The 5,621-nt window shown below is 37.3% G+C and overlaps 1 long non-coding RNA gene across 1 annotated transcript; it reads left to right on the forward strand.

Annotated features, from left to right (window-relative positions):
- Positions 1 to 420: 420 nt before the first annotated feature.
- Positions 421 to 1,470, forward strand: LOC149829562 (uncharacterized). The gene is made up of 3 exons (XR_016433631.1): positions 421 to 537; positions 1,135 to 1,164; positions 1,312 to 1,470. It is a non-coding gene; the product is annotated as an uncharacterized LOC149829562 (long non-coding RNA).
- Positions 1,471 to 5,621: the final 4,151 nt, after the last annotated feature.

Genomic DNA, 5,621 nt, shown 5'->3' on the forward strand with positions numbered 1-5,621 from the left:
TCAATAGGAGATACCCAGCAGAGGTCCAACGGCTGCTGCTCAGCCCCTTTTCTTCATCTCACCAGCAGAGGTCCAGCCAGGAAACCGTCTCCTTGTCTTCAGCCCATCATCAGAGGGAACCTGCAAGCATACCATCCATAAGGAGCTTCCCTCTCCATTAGCAAACTCTATTGAACCTGCAGCTACCCAATTTTTGTAGTGGCTGTGTAACATTTTCAGAGGTGTGCAGGAAATCCAACGACTGCTACCCATCCACCTTCAGCCCAGCAGAGGTCTAGCGACTGCTACCCAGCTCCTCTCCAGCATAGCCACAGCAGAGTTCCAACTGCTGCCATCCATCTTCAGTTCACCAGCAGGAAACTCCAGCCAGCGTCTTCCCATCTGCCTTCAGCCCAGCAGAGATCCAGCAGAAAATCACCTCTTTCTCGTTGGTGCAGGGAACCAAGATCTGCACTCTACTCAATATTGAAGAAGAATTTGACTGCCATTTATGAGAGCAAGGAAACTCAAGATGATATAAAGTTGTTACATGCACAAGTAAGATTTTGTTGCTTTTGTTTCTGATCATCTTGTGCCAGTGCCTGCCTATAAAGGAAGGTTCATTTGGTTCATTTCTTGGTAATCTGCAGATAATCACGTTGGGCATTTCTTATTGGTAATATGTATTTTTGCAGTAGCATGAAGTGTGTTTCTGCATATCTAAACAGAGTTACAGAAGCATGAATCTCTATTACAAAAATGTAGCTATATGTACAGTTTTATAAGTGACTACACATTTATTTCCAGAGTTTTACACATCATCGATAGTAGGATTGAGACATACTGCTGTCATGCACTTTACCTACAGCCCATTTACTGTTGTACATCTATTGTCATTGCCTTTTTGTGTATCTGTATTAATAATTTTTTTTTTCTTTTTTGTTACATCTTAATGTTTCTATATTGGCCGCTAAAAAGGAAATTGTTCTCTCTTCCTTATTTTTGAGTTTTAGCAAGTGGGTTTTGGTGATATTATGATCATCAAATGGCTAAAAATCATTTTAGTTGACAGTAGGTCTCAAACTTAATGGGGTTCAATTTGACTATCCCACGTTTGTGTGAGCCACAAGAGACATATGGCATTCGGTTTTGCAGGGAATAACATGGAGCTAACGGCTCATTTGGGTGAGGTTCGTCAGCCACTTAAGTGTTCCACAACAGTCTCATTATTGTATTAACCCCCAACACTTGAGCCATTATTTGCATCATATACTTCACAGCTACCACATACAGTAGCACCTTTGTTATCCTTATCCATCTCTTTTTCTGCAGGTGTGCAGTCTTGATGATTAGCTACCTCCATGAACGGATATATCCATATCCGTTCATGATTTCTATACCATCTTTTACAGGCTTCATTATTGGTATATAGGGAAGCTCCATATCCATTTTTACTGAGAAATACATTATAATTTGAGAAATACGGCTGTGTGAAATCACCTACAGAAACTGTATATACCTGTATTTTCTGATTTTACCCATTATATGGAATTTTCCTTTATATATATATTTTCTTATTATAGGTATATATATATCGATATGTATGTATATCTACCTATATGTATACATATATATGTATACGTATATATGTATATATATATGTATATATGTATATATATACAAGTATATATACTTATATATATATATATATATATATATATATATATATATATATATATATATATATATATCCCTTCATGTGCACTTGTTATCACATATATTTTTCTTTTCTTTTACTTTTTGTGAATATATCTTCATTACCATATATCATTTATCATAAATTCAAATATTTCTATATCTACATATATATATTTGTTGTATATAGTATATATATACCCATTTCCTTGGTTATCTTGTACTAACTCTCATTTTGCAGGAAAATCTAGAAGATGCTGATTCCTTGGCTCCATTTCATTTTTTTACTTTATGTTAGCAATGTAACAATCCAATGTAAACCTTGGAATAAGATTTACTTTTACTGCTTAGATTAGGATGCATCTCATATAGTTTGATTTCTGTATTATCCTGATTCTATGATGCATATATCTAAAATTTCAAAATTCACCGTGGATGAACAAGAATGGCACGTGCACCAACTCTTAGAGAGTTGATGAACTCGGTGGAGTCCATATTTACGGCCCTAATCGGAATATGGACGAGACCCAGATCCATCTTCTTTCTACCAGTCACATTGAGCCTACACTCTTACGCTATTTTAAAAATGCACATCATATTTCCAAATTTTTCAAAATCTCGTGAATTAATTCAAATAAACTCTGAACATATTCATGGCCACAGTCAGAATATGTGAAGGCTTTACTTTGGCTTAATCCACATTTTTCCAACAATTTTTTCAGAAATCTTTTCAAAGTGTATTCATTCATTCAAATCATCTGCATCATCTGTTTTTCTCATGATTTTCTCAAGAAATTTTCACTTCATGGAATCAATTTCTCAAGAAACTATGATCATATTCGAAGTTGGATTTTCCAAATCAAAGTTTTCTTGTGATTTTCCTTGAAAATATTATTTTCTTAAGATGCTTTCAAAAGGAATTTCTCATCTTTCTCAAGAATCAAAGTTGATTTTCAGACATTTCAAAGACAAGATTCTCAGGAATTCAATTTCCTAAGTTTTGAATTTCCTTCTCCAATGAGTTTTCCTACAAAATTTTCTATCATTTTCCTAAGAAAATTCTCAAAATCCAAGTTTTTCTGATAAGTAGTTTTCTTTTCAAATTTTCATCTTTTCTCAAGAATTCCTTCCATTTTTCCCGAGATTCTCATTTCTTCATAGTTTTCCAAGTCTTTATAAACTTTCTCAAAATTTTTCCGAGATTCTCATTTCTTCATAGTTTTCCAAGTCCTCATAAACTTTCTCAAGACTTTCTCGAGATTCTCACTTCTTCAAGACTTTCCAAATCTTTATAAACTTTCTCAAGATTTCAAACCTTCTTCGTCTGAGTTTCCTGAGAGATTGATTTCCATCTTTTTCCTGAGAAATGCTTTTCAACTCCAAATGTTTTCTAAGCATACATCATATTTTCCAATTTACATTTTCCAAAATTCTCATAGCACATGCCTGAAATCTCTGTGCATTTAGGATAGAACACGATTTCGGTAATTTCACTAAGTCAAGCACAATTTTGGTCCTTGGTTCGATTACCCCTGTTAAAGGCGGCAGGAACGGTTGAACCTCGTACCGACATGTCGAGCCCCATCCCATGGATTTTCCCGCAATTTTCAAAACGGAGGCGAGTATTTCAAAACAATTTCCAAAATCTGGTCAAGTTTGAATCGGGAAAGCATTTCCCTCTCTCTTCCGCAAGGAAGGGAAGACGGGAAAAATTTTGCGACGATGACAGGTTTGGCGACCGTGATGGAACCTGTCCTTGTCTGACCTAAATTATGCTTGACTTAGTTCAATTATCGAAATTATGTTCACAACATGTCAGCTCTTTACTTTTGATATCATGCGAACCTAGGAGCCTAGATTCTGACCTAGCTGACATTGACTGCATATAGCTTAGGCATGGTTTGGTAGGACTATATTGAGGAGATATTTTCATGCTCACATAGACTTAGGTCTAAATACAACTCTCCTCAATTTAGGATCTGAATGCAAACAATGTATGCTTCTTCAAAGATTTTCAAAAATCTATCTCTCTAGGATTTAGAGCCATCTATTTCTTGCATGTGATCATTTTTCAAAATCTCCATTACCTATCATTACCCGGTCTTCACGTTGCTGGGCTCTCTTCCAGAACCCTAGTTCGGGATAGAGCCTCACAACTGGGCAAATTATTTGGGTTAACACCCCCCTACCACGTACCGCGGGCCACAGTCCGAAGTATATCGGTAGGCGCTCAAGCATGTTGGAAAACCTTACCTTAGAACCAGAGTTGAGATTATATGCCACGTACCTCGAATTTTGATTCGGGTATATCGGCATAAATGGATTGGACAAAGATGATCTGAGCCTAGAGTTAGGATTAAGGTCCTACAACTGTTTTTCAAAATGATGCATCTAGAGTCAGCCTTTTAGGGAGTGCTGTATGTGCATAAATGTTTGTGCAGGATGTGATTGTTCTTATATTACCTCTATTTTCCTATATTTTTCCTAAAATATTTTCAAATACCCATATTCTCATTTTTTCCTTTTATTTTCTCAAACCCTGGAAGATTTTCCCAAATATCCAATTTCTTTCAAAACTCCAGGTGATTTTTCATTCTCCCGTTCTACTGGATCTCGAATTTCCAGCTGCATTTTCATCCTGCCTGTAATTTTCCAAAATCATATGTTTTCTCTCATTGGATTTTCAATTCTTTTGTCTATTTGCAAAATTCTTTATCTTATTTTCCTCGTGCATACCTTGACTATTGCGGTGGAAATTGTTTACCCACTTGCCTTCTTCGTATTTTAAATCTGTTTGCGGATTGTTTTTTTTCCAAGAGATATCTTTTTCCTTCAAAAATGGTGTTTTCCTCATGGTTGACGACCTCGCCTAGGTAACAAGGCACATTTTCCGTTGTTATTTCTCTTACAAAGAATGACAACACAATTGTCGTAATTTCAGCTGCAACTCTATCCCTAGTAATGGGATATTCTTCCAATTGTCTACCATATCGTCAATAATCATTTTCCTCCCAATCCAAAATTCTCTCAGAGTCTAATCAAGACTTCATCCTGCAGAGAGCATCCACAGCATTTGATGGTTCGAACAAGGTCAGGAAGAAGAACCACATCACCACAGTACTCCTCAGCCTCAGAAGAAGAGATGGGCTCCCCGCGACCCGTCAGAAGTCAAAAACAACAGCAAGAGGATGATGGCATAGATCCTCAGATGTACGCGATGTTTCAGAAAATGATGAAGAGGATGATGAGTGAGCAAGCTGGCACCAGCTCAGACAAAAATCCATTCAGTCAGAAAATTAGAGAACGTGTGGCCAAGAAATCAACCAAGGAGCATGTTCAAGATACTTCAGACGAAGAAGAATCAGCAGATGATACCGAGGAAGAATGCGAGATCATTCATAGAGCAACTCGCAAACTAAAGGTCCAAGCAATAGAAAAAACGCTTCAAGCTCAGTTAAAAGAAATGGCCAAGATAGTCAAAGATCTACAAGTTCGGGATAAAGGTAAGAAAGTCTTCACCAGCGAGGACTTCTATGATAGCCTAGAAGGAGACGAAGATCTGGAGAATTTGCCCCGCAAGTTCATTAAATTCGATGGTTCTGGTGATCCCAAAGCCCACCTTGCCATGTTCTTCGCTGAATGCACCAAATTCAAGAGAGACAATAGGGCCCTATTTCTCTGTTTTCCTCGTAGCCTAGAAGGCACTGCCGCCAAGTGGTACTCTAAGCATATCAATCCAATCGAGCTACGATAATTCGATAAGGTGGTCAACCTATTCATTGAGCGATTTTTGTTCAATTTTGAAGCGCTCCCAACATTGAGCCATCTCTGCAATCTAAGGCAGAATGAAAATGAAAAGGCAAGGGACTTCATTCACAGATGGAGAGAGACCTGCAACAAAATGAGGGATCCTATATCAGAAAGTCATGATTTATCCCTGATCCTCA

Source organism: Nuphar pumila, chromosome 8 (assembly GCF_984573655.1).
Source record: "Nuphar pumila chromosome 8, dmNupPumi1.hap1.1, whole genome shotgun sequence".
Lineage (NCBI taxonomy): Eukaryota > Viridiplantae > Streptophyta > Magnoliopsida > Nymphaeales > Nymphaeaceae > Nuphar > Nuphar pumila.